Raw genomic sequence first — 18,502 nt, 5'->3', positions numbered from 1 at the left:
CAAAATTCTATCACCATTTCTGCTCTGTTAAAAAAGAATTAGGACCAGATTTCTTTGGCCAGTGGCCATGCAGATGGTGGTAGTAAATAGGTTTTATAGGGTCAGAAAGAAATTTGGGAAGGGAGCCCCTCAAATAGAAAGGAAGGCATTATGTCAATCCATTATTTTAACAGGTTGCTGGTATTCAAATACCAAGAAGACCAAGGATAAATCTCCTAATGGACATCAGTTGACTATCTCTTTGCTGTCCACTTTCCTAGTGGTCAGATTTCCATCGACTCTCTCAGGGCAGAGTTCACAATTTAGGCCATGTCAGCCAGCCCATTCCAGGCCATAGCCGGAAAGTTGACTCAAGGAAGTTCTGTAATCTTAGCCAATTCAGAATGAATCTCAAGGCTTATGCTGAGGGACTTCCCTGGTGGTCCAGTGGCTAAGACTCCATGCTCCCAGTGCAAGGGGCCCAGGTTCAATTCCTAGTCAGGGAACTAGACCCCATATGCTGCAACTGCATTCGAATGCCTCAACTTAAGATCCTGCATGCTGCAAGGAAGATCACAGACCACGTGTGCCACAACTAAGACCTGGCCCAGCCAAATAAATAAATTTTTAAAAGACTTATGCTGAGGAATTTCAGGGAAAGTAGTTTTCACACCTGCTGGATGAGACTAGAAGATAGGTTACTCTAGGAGCCATCGGTATGCATCTTAAGAAGCAGACTTAGTGTGAAACTTTGTTTCTACAAAGATGGAAGAAAAAGAAATCAAGTCTTTAGTGACTGCATTATCTGAGGCTGAAGCTTTGTCTCTGAACTTAAGAGTTGTTTGTTTTCTTGTTGCTTTAATGCTTGGACAGCAAGGAGCACAAACCAGTCAATTCTAAAGGAAATCTACCCTGGATATACTTTAGGACTGATGCTAAAGCTAAAGCTCCAATATTTTGGCTATCTGATGCAGAAAGCCAACTCACTGAAAAAGACCCTGATCCTGGGAAAGACTGAGGGCAGAAGGAGAAGGGAGAAACAGAGAATGAGATGGTTGAATGGCATCCCCAACTCAATGGACGTGAGACTGTGCAAAGTCCAGGAGAGGATGAAGGGCAGGAAAACCTGGCTTGCTGCAGTCCATGGTGTTGCAAGGAGTCAGACACCACTGAGGGACTGAGCCGCAATAGTGTAAGGCATCCTAACTGGTACCATCATCACGTATCAAGCAAAATCCCATCATGAGCAATAGGAGGAAGAGGGTCTCGAGGGGTTTCCCCAATTTCAGCTATTGCTCACACTTGTCTTTATGGGCCAGAGGATGTATGATGCACAATAGTGTCCCACAATTTAAAGGATCACGATGGTCAAATGGAAGGGAAGACGTAGGCGTGAACAAGCTGTAAGGACTCTCTATGCTCACTGGTTTGTTCTTGTGCACCTTTGGGGAATCTGGATGGATCAAACACAGTCCATCACTACAGTCGGACTTTGGAGTCTGTTGGAGAAGCTAAGTGACCTCTCATCAAGACACAGATCTGGCTCTTTTCCTTAAAGGACCCTATTGTTAAAACAGTCCATGCAATCAGGTATTCCTCTCCCTAACCGCAGCTGCATCAAAAGTAATTATGACAGAACAGACCGAAAATGTAGAGTTGGGGAAATGAACAGCATTCTTAAGTGGCTATCTTTTTTTTTTTTAAATCCCAGAGCATATTAGGGACTGGCGGTAGGAGAACACTGAGCAACAGCTGTCAGCTGGAAATCTAACACAGGGTAATGTAATCAGGTTGGATTTGCAAAGCCCATGTGGTTTACAGTGTGGGAGAGAGCTTTCTGAGCCCACATCACCCAAGTTTAGGAATCTTTTGTCTTCTGGATGGGAACTGAGGTTTTCAGCCGCCACCACTTCATCCAGTGAGCTTTGCCATGGATCTGGTTATTCAGGGAGTTTCTTTGGCGGACCAGCACAGGCAGCCCACCCTCCAAACTGAATGCTAAGCCTGCCTGCCAGCCCATACCATGTAATCAAGCGAGAAACGTACAGGGTGATGCAATGAATTCCAACAGGATGGGGTAGAAACAAGAAAGAAAAACACTCAAAAACCCCCAAATCTTTTCTAAGTCAGTACAGCAACTGGCGGATTTAAGATGAAATTCCTATCCGTGGGCCGATGGCCAAGCCAGGAGACAGCATAATTACAGGAGATAAGACTTGGAAGGGGATAAATTAAAAACACAGACCCAATGTTACAGAGTTGACAGGAAACAAAGATAACACACACAGTGAAAGTTCTGTGATCAAGAGAATACCTCAGGATTAAAGCATGTATATTTTTAAGGAGCTATAGTCACATAAATTTAAATTTATATAAGTAAGAATGCATGTTTGGTAGTTTTATTTAATTTAGCAAACATGTATAGCGAGCCTCCTATGCACCAGGCACTAAGCTGGGCCTTGGGAATAGACCAGAGTCTCGCAGCCTCAGAACTATTAACATCTGGGACTGGATAACTCTTTCTTGGCAGGTAGGTGGAATAGAGACCATCTTCTGCATTGTAGGATTTTTAGCAGCATCTCTGGCCTCACCCACTAAATACTGGTAGCAACCTCCACTCCAGCTGAGGCAACAAAACCATCTAAAGAAACTGCTAAATGTCTCCCCTGGGTGGGATGCACAAAATTGTTTCTATCCAAGAACCACAAGAACAGAGAAATAATAAACACAGAATCATCATAGGGTCAATGCCTCATACATCAGGGCTCTGGGATTCAACTCTCTGTTGTTAGATGCCAAATCTGCCACTTATTGGCTGTGTAACCTTGGGAAAGTTTTTTTTACTATATTTCTAACTTCAGGATCCTCGTCCATAAAACGGAAATGACTCTGTGGAAATGTTGTGAGGATTAATGAGAAGATATATGTAAAATATTTGATATAGTACCTGACCCAGATTAAGAATGCAGGTCTTTTTCTAAGGTGCTCATGGCATAATACAAAACAATTACAGCAAGTAAATAATTTTCATAGATTCCCCTTGAGTACCTTTCAATATTCCTCCCATATTGCTGAAATTCCAACTCCACTTCTGATAAGTGAATATATTTGATCAAGTCCCATATCCAGTGGGACACGGATATGGGCCTTAGTCAAATATATTCATATTTGATTCATATTCATATCTGATTCATATTCATCCATGAATCAGAATAGACTTTGCACTAACTTTCTAGTTTCTATTATCCTTCTCCAATGCATCTTCCATCTTGCTGCCAAAGTTCATTTGCTGAAAGATCAACTCTAAAAATCATGTTATGGAGCCAACTGAGAAATGGAATATTTCCTAACATGTTGATAAACAAGGATGTCAGAGTCATCAGCAATTGCAGCCCTCCAATGTGAGCTAGGAAGCCCTAAGGACCTTCAGGAAGGAGAAAAATACTCGTGTTCTAGCAGCCACCAGACTGCAGCCACTCCCTATGGTGAGCCTCAAGGAAGCTCAGAATGTGCAAAACACAATACCAGGCCCAGATAGGTGAGATGCATGTCAAAGGATTGATTTCAGTGAGCACAGACTCTTACATCTTCCCATACACAGAAAAGTGCTGAATTTCTTAACTTAGGATATCTGGTCTTCTTTAATTAATAATAATCTTCTGATGTTCAGACCACCTGCACTTTGTTGCAAAACTTTTATTTAACCTGTCTGCCTCCCCTGCCTCCTTGGAGCAGTTCTCTCAGGATTACTTGAGATGCTGTCTCCCAGACTTGAAGTCCTAAAAATTCCTACCAAATAAAACATAACTCTTCAACTTTTAGGTAGTGAATATTTTTTAAGTTGACACAACATTGGCTCCATATGGCTTTGTCTGGCATTCAAAGTCATAGACAATTTGGTTTCACCATAGTTTTCCAGCCCACCTGTCTTGCAAGAGTTAGTTTAACTCCAAATTCTTTCAAAAAGTTTTCTCAGATCCTCCCAGGTAGAATTCCTTTCTTCCTATGCCATAAGCTGTCTTATGTTTCACACATCTATAAATTCATAATACTCTCCATTTAAGAGTTCTTCATGCTTGTCTGTCTCCTTCATTCATGTGAGAACCACAAGAGAACTGAAACTAATCTTTCCATCATTTCTGTATCTTTGAGACCCAAAGTTCAGTGATATCCTACCGGCAAAGAGAACAGAACGTGTATAACACAAGAAAAAAATAGAATCCAGACAAGAATGGACACCGTTTGGTCAGCCAGTGGTTCTTGGCCTATTAGAATCACTAATTAATCAGAATCTCTAGAAGAGGACCCCAAGTATCAGTTTATTTTTAATTCTGCTGGTGATTTCAGTTGCAGAAAACTAGTTGTACAATTATTTATAATATCTGAGATTGGTTTCCTAACCTGGCCTGACCATTTTTTAGACCAAGTCTAATTAATTGAGGGTGGCTGCCTGAGCACTGCCTTGAGGAGGATTTTGAGGATCCCTTGTGTCTCTGCAGAAGAGACAATGATGATTGATTTGTCATGTCTGCCAAGGCAACTAATCAGGGAGCTGCAACATCATGCTACTAATTGACAGCTCTGTGATTAACGCATTAATGAGCAGAAACTGGATACACTTGATGACCATAATATATATATATATGTATAGAATCCCCATGACGGGAGAGCCGGGTGAGCTGCTGTCTGTGGGGTCACACACAGTCAGACACAACTAAAGTGACTTAGCAGCAGCAGCAGCAGCAGCATGCCCATATGTAATGCTATCATTTAAATCAAATCCCTTATGATCATACAGTGGAAGTAAGAAATCGATTTAAGGGACTAGATCTGATAGAGTGCCTGATGAACTATGGATGGAGGTTCGTGACACTATACAGGAGACAGGGATCAAGACCATCCCCATGGAAAAGAAATGTAAAAAAGCAAAATGGCTGTTTGAGGAGGCCTTCCAAATAGCTGTGAAAAGAAGAGAAGTGAAAAGCAAAGGAGAAAAGGAAAGATAAAAGCATCTGAATGCAGAGTTCTAAAGAATAGCAAAAGCCTTCCTCAGCAATCAATGCAAAGAAATAGAGGAAAACAACAGAATGGGAAAGACTAGAGATCTCTTCAAGAAAATTAGAGATACCAAGGGAACATTTCATGCAAAGATGGGCTTGATAAAGGACAGAAATGGTATGAACCTAACAGAAGCAGAAGATATTAAGAAGAGGTGGCAAGAATACACAGAACTGTACAAAAAAGATCTTCATGACCCAGATAATCACGATGGTGTGATCACTCACCTAGAGCCAGACATCCTGGAATGTGAAGTCATGTGGGCCTTAGAAAGCATCACTATGAACAAAGCTAGTGGAGGTGATGGAATTCCAGTTGAGATGTTTCAAATCCTGAAAGATGATGCTGTGAAAGTGCTGCACTCAATATGCTAGCAAATTTGGAACACTCAGCAGTGGCCACAGGACTGGAAAAGGTCAGTTTTTATCCCAGTCCCAAAGAAAGGCAATGCCAAAGAATGCTCAAACTACCACACAATTGCACTCATCTCACATGCTAGTAAAGTAATGCTCAAAATTCTCTAAGCCAGGCTTCAGCAATACATGAACCATAAACGTCCAGATGTTCAAGCTGGTTTTAGAAAAGGCAGAGGAACCAGATGTCAAAATGCCAACATCTGCTGGATCATGGAAAAAGCAAGAGAGTTCCAGAAAAACATCTATTTCTGCTTTATTGACTATGCCAAAGCCTTTGATTGTGTGGATCACAATAAACTGTGGAAAATTCTGAAAGAGATGGGAATACCAGACCACCGGACCTGCCTCTTGAGAAACCTATATGCAGGTCAGGAAGCAACAGTTGGAACTGGACGTGGAACAACAGACTGATTCTAAATAGAAAAAGGAGTACGTCAAGGCTGTATATTGTAACCCTGCTTATTTAACTTATATGCAGAGTACATCATGAGAAACGCTGGACTGGAAGAAGCACAAGCTGGAATCAAGATTGCTGGGAGAAATATCAATAACCTCAGATATGCAGATGATACCACCTTTATGGCAGAAAGTGAGGAGGAACTAAAAAGCCTCTTGATGAAGGTGAAAGAGGAGAGTGAAAAAGTTGGCTTAAGGCTCAACATTCATAGAACTAAGATCATGGCATCTGGTCCCATCACTTCGGAAATAGATGGGGAAACAGTGTCAGACTTTATTTTGGGGGGGCTCCAAAATTACTGCAGATGGTGATTGCAGCCATGAAATTAAAAGACACTTACTCCTTGGAAGGAAAGTTATGACCAACCTAGACAACATGTTAAAAAGCAGAGACATTACTTTGCCAACAAAGGTCCGTCTAGTCAAGGCTATGGTTTTACCAGTAGTCATGTATGGATGTGAGAGTTGGACTGTGAAGAAAGCTGAGCACCGAAGGATTGATGCTTTTGAACTGTGGTGTTGGAGAAGACTCTTGAGAGTCCCTTGGACTGCAAGGAGATCCAATCAGTCCATTCTAAAGATCAGTCCTGGGTGTTCATTGGAAGGACTGATGCTAAAGCTGAAACTCCAGTACTTTGGCCACCTCTTGCAAAAAGTTGACTCATTGGAAAAGACCTTGATGGTGGGAGGTATTGGGGGCAGGAGGAGAAGGGGACGACAGAGGATGAGATGGCTGGATGGCATCACCAACTTGATGGACATGAGTTTGAGTAAACTCTGGGAGTTGGTGATGGACAGGGAGGCCTGGCATGCTGCGATTCATGGGGTGGCAAAGAGTCAGACACAACTGAGCAACTGAACTGAACTGAATGCTGTCATTTATATATAAACATACACGGAGATGTGTGTGTATATATATATATATATTTGTTATATACAATAATAGCTACCATCTTTAGCTATAGGCTAAGCACTGTGTTAAACACTGGAGGTATTACTGAGCATTCTAATGTGGGCTCTGGCCTCAGAATATGGACCATTAAGGGGAAGGCAATTTATAAAATAATCACACAAATAGATAACTAAACACTGGGAAAGAAAAGTAAAGGATGATCTAAGAAATCTCCAAAGTGGGAGTACTGAGCTAGTTTGGAAGGCAGCAAAGCCACCCTAAACAGGTGGCACTTGAGCTGAGATGTGAGTGATGAGAAAGATTTAGCAAGAGAAGTGTGGAAGAATTTTCCAGACTGGAGGCCAATACATGAAGGGAAGATTAGAACCCAAACTCCCACACGGAGAGCTCTGTGTTCTTAGCAAGTTATTTCAGCTCTGTTGAACTCATCTGTAAATGGGGAACTAATGAATCATAGTACACTGAATCACTTCAAGGGCACAACCAGCCATTCTATGTTACATATGTGGCACTGTATGTAGCACCAGGCAGCAGGGGGGAACTGTTCCTCAGCAAAAGTACGAACACTTTGGAGCCAGAGAGACCTGGGATCAGGTTTTGGCTCTGCCATTTCCTAGCTACGTGGCTCGGTCAAATAACTTCACCTTGCTGAGCCTCAGTTTTCACATCTGTAATTTTAAGGTAGTCATGAGTTCAACTGAGAAGCCCACAGTGGTGAAGAGTTTGTGCTCTGGGGTCTGACTGCCCCCATTTAAACACTGACTCCACTTCTTTGTAGTTATGTACCTTGAGCATATTAGCTTCCCTGTGCCTCAGTGGCCTCATCCAAAAAATGGGGATAATAACTGGGTCATCTGTGAAAATTCAATAAAGCAATGAAAGGAAAGAGTTTAACACACAGCCTCTCAGGACTTTCCTGCTGGTCCAATGGCTAAGACTCCACACTCCCAACACAAGGGGCCTAGGTTCCATTTCTGGTCAGAGAAGTAGATCCCAAGTACAAGAACTAAGACCCAGAACAGTAAAATAAATAAATATTTTTTAAAAAATTCACAAAACCTCTCACCAAGAATGCGCTTGGCAAAACTGACTCTGTTGGTAATTCCTTACTCGGTAGGATTTTGCGCTGCATTATGATTCAGAGCATTAAATTACTCACAGGAGTTAATTCTGTTTACACCAAAATCAGTTCAGTTCAGTTTAGTCGCTCAGTCATGTCTGACTCTGCAACCCCATGGGCTGCAGCACACCAGGCTTCCCTGTTCATCACCAACTCCCGGAGCTTACTCAAACTCACATCCGTCAAGTCAGTGATGCCATCCAACTATCTTATCCTCTGTCTTCCCCTTCTCCTGTCTTCAATCTTTCCCAGCATCAGGGTTTTTCCAATTGAGTCAGTTCTTCACATCAGGCAGCCAGTGGATTGAAGCTTCAGCTTCAGCATCAGTCCTTCCGATGAATATTGAGGACTGATATTCTTTAGGATAGACAGGTTGGATTTCCTTGCTGTCCAAGGGACTCTCAAGAGTATTCTCCAACATCACAGTTCAAAAGCATGAATTCTTCAGCACCCAGCTTTCTTTATAGTCCAACTCTCTCACCCATACATAACTACTGAAAAAATCATAGCTTTGACTAGACAGACCTTTGTTGGCAAAATAATGATGTCTCTGCTTTTTAATATGCTATCTAGCTTGGTCATAACTTTTCCTCCAAGGAAGAACTGTCTTTTAATTTCATGGCTGCAATCACCATCTAAAGTGATTTTGGAGCCCAAAAAAATAAAATCTCTCTCTGTTTCCATTGTTTCCCCATCTATTTGCCATGAAGTGATGGGACTGGATGCCATGATCTTAGTTTTCTGAACGTTGAGTTTTAAGCCAACTTTTTAACTCTCCTCTTTCACTTTCATCAAGAGGCTCTTTAGTTCTTCTTTGCTTTCTACCATAAATGTTGTGTCATTTGTATATCTGAGGTTATTGATATTTCTCCCGGCAATCTTGGTTCCAGCTTGTGCTTCATCCAGTCTAGCATTTCTCATGATGTGCTCTGCATAGAAGTTAAATAAGCAGGGTGACAATATATAGCCTTGATGTACTCCTTTCCAGATTTGGAACCAGTCTGTTGTTCGTGTCCAGTTCTGTTGCTTCTTGACCTGCATACAGATTTCTCAGGAGGCAGGTCAGGTGGTCTGTTATTCCCACCTTTTTAAGAATTTTCAATTTGCTGTGATCCACACAGTCACAGAAAGCTACCAAAAGTCTTGAGCTTTCAAGAACCTTCAAGCTAAGAGACCCACAGCAGAGCTGCCCTTCAGGAAGTTTCTGTCTCTGACCAAGGAGACGTGTCACTGGATGATGCTGTGGGTTCACGTGGCTCCTTGCTTCTGTGGTCGCAGCTCTAGAAGTTTTGCGTTTTACTCTCCGCGAAGCCAGGGGCCTGCACAGAGCCTACATGCTTTATAAGAGACAGCAAACCTGATTTCCCATGGCCAGCACAAAGTCAAGGGAGGCCTTGGAATCACCTGTCATTGTTTTTGAATGCACAGTTACGAGGAAAAGAATTGCAAGAGGTCTATTTTGAAATTTCCAAGTATTGAAGGCCAAAGTCCAGCTCACAACAGCATGAAAAACAAGAAACTCAGGCTATTTCCAACCAGCAAGATTTATATATTTCAGCACTCAATAAATATGTACTGAGTTTCTGAATAAATGACCGAATGAATGAAAGGACAGGGTGAAGAAACAAAAATAGAATCATACTGTATTGACCCTTTATGTGGATTCTCTTACTGGATCCTCAAAACAGCATTCTAGATAGTGACTAATCACCTCATTTTGCAAATGAGAAAGCTTAAGTTTGCCAGGTAAGGGGCAGAACTGTCTGACTTCAGAGCTTTGCTTTAAAAACACAAGATCAGCATCTCTCATCACATGCTTCATGGATATTAACAGATATTAGTCAACACAGGGCTGCAGAGTTAAATCCCAACCTTGTAAAATACTTGCTCGGATAACTTTAGACAAGTTTCTCTCCTGCAGTACTTCTCAGAGTCTTAAACATAAAAGCCCATACTACAAATTTGCAATGAGGCATTTATATACTATAGGACCTCAGAGCCCATGCATCACAGAATACCTTTCAGGACAAGTATTTAGCAGAACACATGTTGGGAAATTCCACAGTATGTTAGACTACCTTTCTGATTGATAAATAAATATAAAGAAAGGATGAGTAATGGAATGAATGAAAATTCTAGCAGTAAACTCCAGGTGTCAGACCTGGAATATGAGGCGTGATCTGTACATTACTGAATAGTTTACTAGGGCTTGACAAGGTACCTCTGAGCATTGATTTCTTCATCTGAAAAATGCACCTCATAAAAAGACCTCTCTCTTCAAAGCTTCACAAGAATTCCAAGAGACCATGCAAGAGCTGGGCATTGCCAATTTTATGAGTAGTTCTATTAATGTATATATTAATTAATGGCTGCATTAATAATCATCATACTGAAGAAAAGTCTCTGATATCCTCAAACAGAGCAAAGTATCTGACTCATTACAAAGAATGTCAGAAACCCTGCACCAAATCAAACCAGCCAAGAATTCAATTAAAGAAACCATACCGAATTCATTTCTAATCACAACAGAGATCCTTAAAAAAAAAAAAAGGAGATCCTTAACTGGTGGCCTCAGTCTCCAAGAACAGATAGCTCCTTCCTAGCTGTCATTCAAGCTTTCTTCCCATTCCTTTTTTATCCCCCCAGAAAAAGAAGTAGTCTCTAACCATACTCCATGTTTAAGCAGTAATAACTACCCAGCATGTCACCTCTTGGGTTAAAAACTTATGGTTTTTCATTTCTGCTCCAAAGCAGACGCCATCCAGAAATATGATCACAATATTCCAAAGGGAAAGTATAATCATTTTTCATCTCTCTCAGATGCCTGTGACACTATCTCCTAATTTGTGCATGTCACAAATCCAGCTTTTAACATAAAAATGGACTTTGATTACAGACCTCCTCCAATACCACTTTGATTTTATTGAGTAAGGTGTTGTCATCTTAGCTCTGCTATTAATTTGCAGTGCAACCTTCACCATGTTGCTTCCCCTCGCTGGAACTCACTTTCCTTCATTCAAGAAATGAGGGATTAGGGACTTCCTTGGTGGTCCAGCGCCTAAGACTTCACACTTCCAATGCAGGGGGCCCAAGTTTGATCCCTGGTCAGGAAACTAAATCCCACATACTGCAACTAAAGATCCCACAAGCTGCAGTGAAAACTCAGTGTAGCCAACTTAAGAAATGAAGACTAGTTGATTACTTGGATTCATTCTAGTAGCCACCACTGGCAATTTTTAGCTCAAATTCTCACTACAAACTCGGAGACCTGAGTCTCAGCAAGATGACATCTGGGTTTGAAGTCCAGCGTGACAGTATACTGCTCCTTCAAACATTATGATACGATCTCAAAAGTTTGCTCTTTTCTATTTTATCATGTTTTAATTTTTCTAAGTAAGTCACTGATTTCTGATCCCTTCTTGGTCTGGATTATGATCTTGAGCCATGCGACAAGCTGTAGAATTGAAGTGTCATTTCCAATAGCTTCCTGCAAAGGAAGGGTGCAGGGTGGAAGAGTGGGAGTGTCCTAAAGGGGTGGGGAGTGGAAAGCTCTGGGAATACTGAGGCCTCTCTAGCCACCCCATCTTCTTGATGGGCAGCAGTCATCCAGCTGACTGTTCACCCCACCTGCTCACTAGAAGCAACCCTAGCCCCTCTGAGAACTAAGGGTGAGGAAGGCAGGCCCTTCCCCAAGCCCACTTCCCTTCGTCAGCTTCACAAATACTCTCCAACACAGGTCATTCCAAGGGATTAAGCATCAGAGTTCAGGGGACCCCAAGGCTGGGTCACCTCCAGCAAAGTCCTCCTTTATATCCTTTCCCAAGCTTGGTGGGCCAGCGCCTTCTCGCCTCCTGGCCTGATTGCCTGCCATAAAGAGTGTGATGGGAGGGAAGGGAAGAGAGAGGTGATGCCCATTCTCAAGTCAGACAAAAGATAAGATTAAATATGTTGTTGAGGGGGTCTCAGTGAAATTAATGTACTTCCCTAGGCCAGACGAGAAAGCCGCTCCTTCTCTAAATCCATATGCATGAGAATGTCAGCCCAGGAACCTGGTTTGAGATTGGCTTAATGTCAGAAAGAAAAAGAGCTGCAGGAATGGATCCAAGATCTTTGTCTTTCTCAAGTCATCTGTGGAACTCAGGTACTCAGCAAAGACCCTGATTTCACCATTCTTAACACTCTTCAGAATGCAAGCCATAATATGGGAATCTGGATTCCAGCTTTGTGAGTTCCCTCAAGAAGAAAAATACCACTACATGGCCACTGCATGGCCTTCAGCAAGTTGCTTAACCTCTCTGATCTCAGGGTCTTCAACAGTACCACTCTTACCCAGTTGTTGGAAGGAATAAACATGAGATAAGATATCCATGTCTTCTAAGCTTAGAAGAAATGGAGTAGTCCTCATAGTCAGCAAGAGTCCGAAATTCACTACTTCGGTGAAATCTCAAAAATGACAGAATGATCTCTGTTCATTTCCAAGGCAAACCATTCAACATCAACAGCAATCCAAGTTTATGCCCCAACCAGTAATGCCAAAGAAGCTGAAGTTGAACGGTTCTATGAAGACCTACAAGACCCTCTAGAACTAACACCAAAAAAAAAGATGTCCTTTTCATCATAGGGGACTGAAATGCAAAAATAGGAAGTCAAGAGATACAATAAGAAGCGAACAAAATGAAGCAGGGCAAAGGCTAACAGAGTTTTGTGAAGAGAACACACTGGTCATAGCAAACACCCTCTTCCAACAACACAAGAGACAACTCTACACATGGATATCACCTGATGGTCAATACCAAAATCAAACTGATTATTTTCTTTGCAGCCAAATACGGAGAAGCTCTATACAGTCCACAAAAACAAGACCAGGAGCTGACTGTGGCTCAGATCATAAACTCCCGATTGCAAAATTCAGACTTAAATTGAAAAAAGTAGGGGAAACCACTAGACCATTCAAGTAGGACCTAAGTCAAATCCCTTACAGTAGAAGTGAAAAATACAGTCAGTTCAGTTGCTCCATCATGTCTGACTCTGCAACCCCATAGACTGCAGCACACCAGGCCTCCCTGTCCATCAATTCCCAGAGCTTACTCAAACTCATGTCCATTGAGTCAGTGATGCCATTCAATGGTCTCATCCTCTGTCATCCCCTTTTCCTCATGCCTTAATCTTTCCCAGCATCAGGGTCTTTTCCAATGAGTCAGTTCTTCACATCAGGTGGCCAAAGGACTGGAGTTTCAGCTTCAGCATCAATTCTTCCAACGAATATTCAGGACTGATTTCTTTTAGGATGGACTGGTTTGGTCTCCTTGCAGTCCAAGGGACTCTCAAGAGTCTTCTCCAACACCACAGTTCAAAAGCATCAGTTCTTCAGTGCTCAGCTAGTCCAACTCTCACATCCATACATGACTACTGGAAAAACCATAGCTTTGACTACATGAACCATGTCAGCAAAGTAATGTCTCTGCTTTTTAATATGCTGTCTAGGTTGGTTATAGATTTTCTTCCAAGTAACAAGTGTCTTTTAATTTCATGGCTGCAGTCACCATCTGCAGTGATTTTGGAGCCCAAGAAAATTAAGTCTGACACTGTTTCCATTGTGTCCCCATCTATTTATCATGAAATGATGGCACTGGATGCCATGATCTTAGTTTTCTGAATGCTGAGTTTTAAGCCAACTTTTTCACTCTCCTCTTTCACTTTCATCTAGAGGCTCTTTAGTTCCTCTTCACTTTCTGCCATACAGGCGGTGTCATCTGCATATCTGAGATTATTGATATTTTTCCCAGCAATCTTGATTCCAGCTTGTGTTTCATCCAGTCCAACATTTCACATGATGTACTCTGTAAATTAAATGAGCAGGGTGACAATATACAGCCTTGACATACTCCTTTTCTGATTTGGAACAGTGGTAGTGACAAATAGATTTAAGGGATTAGATCTGATAGAGTGCCTGAAGAACTATGGACAGAGATTTGCAACACTGTACAGGAGACAGGGATCAAGACCATCCCCCAGAAAAATAAATGCAAAAAGGCAAAATGGTTGTCTGGGGAGGCCTTATAAATAGCTGAGAAAAGAGAAGCTAAAGGCAAAGGAGAAAAAGAAAGATATAAGCATCTGAGTGCAGAGTTCTAAAGAATAGCAAGGAGAGATAAGAAAGCATTCCTCAGTGATCAAAGCAAAGAAATAGAGGAAAACAATAGAATGGGAAAGACCAGAGATCTCTTCAGGAAAATTAGACATACCCAGGGAATATTTCATGCAAAGATGGGCTCAATAAAGAACAGAAATGGTTAGGACCTAACAGAAGCAGAAGATATTAAGAAGAGGTGGCAAGAATACACAGAGGAACTGTATAAAAGAGATCTTCATGACCCAGATAATCATGATGGTGTGATCACTCACCTAGAGCCAGACATCTTGGAATGTGAAGTCAAGTGGGCCTTAGAAAGCGTCACTACGAACAAAGCTAGTGGAAGTGATGGAATTCCAGTTGAGCTATTTCAAATCCTGAAAGATGATGCTGTGAAAGTGTTCCACTCAATATGCCAGGAAATTTGGAAAATTCAGCAGTGGTCACAGGACTGGAAGAGATCTGTTTTCATTCCAATCCCAAAGGCAATGTGAAAGACTGTTCAAACTACCACACAATTGCACTCATCTCACACACTAGCAAAGTAATGCTTAAAATTCTCCAAGTGAGGCTTCAACAGTATGTGAACCATGAACTTCTAGATGTTCAAGCTGGGTTTAGGAAAGGCAGAGGATCCAGAGATCCAATTGCCAACATCTGTTGGATCATTGAAAAAGCAAGAGAGTTTCAGAAAAACATTTACTTCTTCATTGACTATGCTAAACCTTTGACTGTGTGGATCACAACAAACTGAAAATTCTTCAAGAGATGGGAATACCAGACCACTTTACCTGCCTCCTGAGAAATCTGTATACAAGTCAAAAAGCAACGTTAGAATCAGACATGGAACAACAGACTGGTTCCAAATTGGGGAAGAAGTACATCAAAGCTATATATTGTCACCCTGCTTATTTAACTTATATGCAGAGTACATCATGAGAAATGCTGAGCCGGATGAAGTACAAGCTGGAATCAAGACTGCCAGGAGAAATATCAATAATCTCAGATACTCAGATGACACCACTCTTATGAGGAACTAAAGAGGAACTAAAGAGCCTCTTGATGAAAGTGAAAGAGGAGAGTGAAAAAGCTGGCTTAAAACTCAACATTCAAAAAAACAAAGATCATGGCTATTTCATGGCAAATAGATGGGGACAATGAAAACAGTGAGAGGCTTTATTTTCTTGGGCTCCAAAATCACTGCAGACGGTGACTGCAGCCATGAAGTTAAAAGGCACTTGTTACTTCGAAGAAAATCTATAACCAACCTAGACAGCATATTAAAACGCAGAGACATTACTTTGCCAGCAAAGGTCCATCTAGTCAAAGCTATGGTTTTTTCGGTAGTTATGTATGGATGTGAGAGTTGGCCCGTAAGAAAAGCTGAGTGTCAAAAAATTGCTGCTTTTGAACTGTGGTGTTGGAGAAGCCTCTTGAGAGTCCCTTGGGCTGCAAGGAGATCAAACCAGTCCCTCCTAAAGGAAATCAGTCCTGAATATTCATTGGAAGGACTGAAGAGGAAGCTGAAAATCCAATCCTTTGGCCACCTGATGCAAAGAACTAACTCATCGGAAAAGACCCTGATGCTGGGAAAGACTGAAGGCACGAGGAAAAGGGGACAACAGAGGATGAGATGGTTGGATGGCATCACTGACTCAATGGACATGAGTTTGAGTAAGCTCCGGGAGTCGATGATGGACAGGGAAGCCTGGTGTGCTGTGGTTCATGGGGTCACAAAGAGTCAGACACGACTGAGCGACTGAACAGAACAGAAGATATGGAAAGCAAATAACTGGTCACCAGGGTGCTGTTTCCTCCCTTCCTCCCTGCCATCTTCCTCCTTTCCTTCTTCTCTTCCTTTCCTCTTTCTTTCAACTGAACACAAATTTCAGTACCTGCTCGGGAGAGTGATTTTTCAAAGAGCCAAGGTAGAGGTAAGTGTTACACCATATCTGTCTTCTTGTCCAATAAGGAAATAATTTCAATTGTGCGGTAAGAGTAACAGAAATTACTCCCCAAGTAGAATGTAAAAATATCAAGTGCCTTCATCCTAAGAGTTCTAGGTGATGTTTCTCAGGCTCCCCTAAGCAGTTGCTAAATGTATAATTCACCAGGTGATTACTCAGATGACCCCCACACGCTACCAGGGTGCAGTCAGGACCAGGACTCACATCTGGAAACTTCTGGTCCAAGTTTTTTCAATGTAAACCCAACGACGATAAATTTAAAAGGCCATAAGCCACGATTTTTAAATCTGCCATTGAATTCATGCTCAAACAGGAACTGCACTCCTTTTTGTTTTTATTCTTCTGTCTCAAAAGAATAAAAAAGATATTGATTATTTTTAAAAGTAAGATTCCTTTGGTGATAACACGAATCTATACACGATGTAGCCTTGAAAAACAGCTCATGGAAATGTAAACCCAGAGGACAAAGATCACTGGCAGAAGAAAGTATCACACTTATCCCACCCTTTTTGAAACCAAACCACATAGAACCTTCAGTAGGCAGCTCAAATTCTGAGATCACAGACTGAGAGAGACGCTTAAAAAAAAAAGCCAAAAATTCGTACACGCAGCTGGCCTTTGTAGTGGTGTTGATTATGTCTAGAAGGGCAGCGTGGAAAAGGCGATATACATGACGTCATCAAGGGACCTCTTTAACTGCTAGCTGAGGGGCCTGGGCTAGCCTTCATCTCACATCTATGATGTTCATTTCCTGACGTGTGAGATACTGAGACTTGCACGCACACAAGATATTGAGAGGATGTAGTACGTCAGCAGGTAAGAAAGTACTTCAAAAATATACTTCTGGGTCATCCAATATGGTGGCCACTAGCCGCATGCACCTGCTAAGCCTTAAATTCAGATGAAATAAAATTTAAAATTCAGTTCTTCAGTCACAGCAGCCACCTCTCAAATGTCCATTATTTAACATATCCCCCACTCTTACTGCATTAAACAGTGCTGAAATGGAATACACCTTCATTGCAGAAAGTTCTATTGACTTCTATGATCTAAAAGGATGTACTAAACCACCCTGTTAATAGCTGCTACCCCTGAGAAGAAGATGGGAGCTGAGGAAAATTTCACACGGTCACTTGGTAAATTTCCATATTGTTTATCTTGCCGTGAGCAGGCATTTCATTTATAACTTTAAAAATACAGAGCCACAAGGACATGATTAATATTAAAGACAGAATAATAGCTGCCTCCAGGGAAAGGGGAGAGGATAATCTGGAAGGGATTCAGGGTAGAATTCTAGGATGCTGGTAATAGAATATGTGGACACAAATACTCAGCACAAGAAATTGATTTTCCCATTCCTAATAACCATTGGTATAGATAAAGTTTTAAATATATAATATGTTTGTGTGTATATGTGTGTGTGTATATATATGTCCACTTTAAAAATTTTTATATCTTTGTTTTGTGCATCTTTTTCTATGTGTTTTATTTTGCAACATATTTTAATAAGACTTTTAAAATTATACATAAGTTGTCAGGCTGTCGTTCTTGATAAGGAAGTACCACCTTGAGCCTTAATAAAAGATCTCAGGCTTGGTAAATGAGGAACAGGGTGCAGCATCCCCTTCAACTCTTCTCTTTCAAGCTGCCCCTTCATAAGGGCAGCCCAGCACACATCTGCTCAGCACAATCTCCCTAGCTACCCCCCACCAAGCATGCTCAGGAGAAATCAGCAGCACGTAGCAGGTAATGGCAATGTAACTTTTCTAGGGGGCATTTCGACAATATATAGCCCTGAATTTTAAAACATGCATATGCTTTGATACATCTATTTTAATTAGATGTTTACCTAGAAAAACATAACCATACAAAGATGTAGCTAGAAGGATGTTAATAGTAGTGATTTTCATCATATCCAGGAAAAATAATTGGAAACACTTTAAAATGGCCAAGCTAACAGATGGATTAAATTCTGCTATATGCAGACAACTTGATACTGAACTATTGAAAGTCATGCTATGGAGGACTATTCGATGTGAAAAATCCTTTCAGGCTATTATTATTAAGAGGAAAATGGCAGATTGCAGAAAATCATACACACAAAAAATCACGTGTATGATTCCTTTTTGGTGAAGAAAAATGTGCACTAGAAACTACCTTTGCTAATATATTAATATGTAGGTCATCCCCACTTTAGGAGGTGGGGCTTAATTGTTCTTTCTTTGTGCATGGGCTGGGCTTAGGGGCTCACTTCCAAAGAATAGTGTGTGGACAGAGAGAGAGCAACTTACAGTGAAGAAATTTTTGATCAAGAATAAGTCATGTCACTTGTCATCTTGTAAAGGATTAATAAAGGAGACCCTAAGGAGCAAATGGAGGTGGAAAGAAACTAGGAAAGTAAAACAAGCTGATGGTGATCAACCATGGACATGCCTTCAGTGAACTCAGTAACAAAGTCTC

This window comes from Ovis aries, chromosome 9, assembly GCF_016772045.2.
Source record: "Ovis aries strain OAR_USU_Benz2616 breed Rambouillet chromosome 9, ARS-UI_Ramb_v3.0, whole genome shotgun sequence".
NCBI classification, from domain to species: Eukaryota; Metazoa; Chordata; class Mammalia; order Artiodactyla; family Bovidae; genus Ovis; species Ovis aries.
This window is presented reverse-complemented; position numbering follows the sequence as displayed.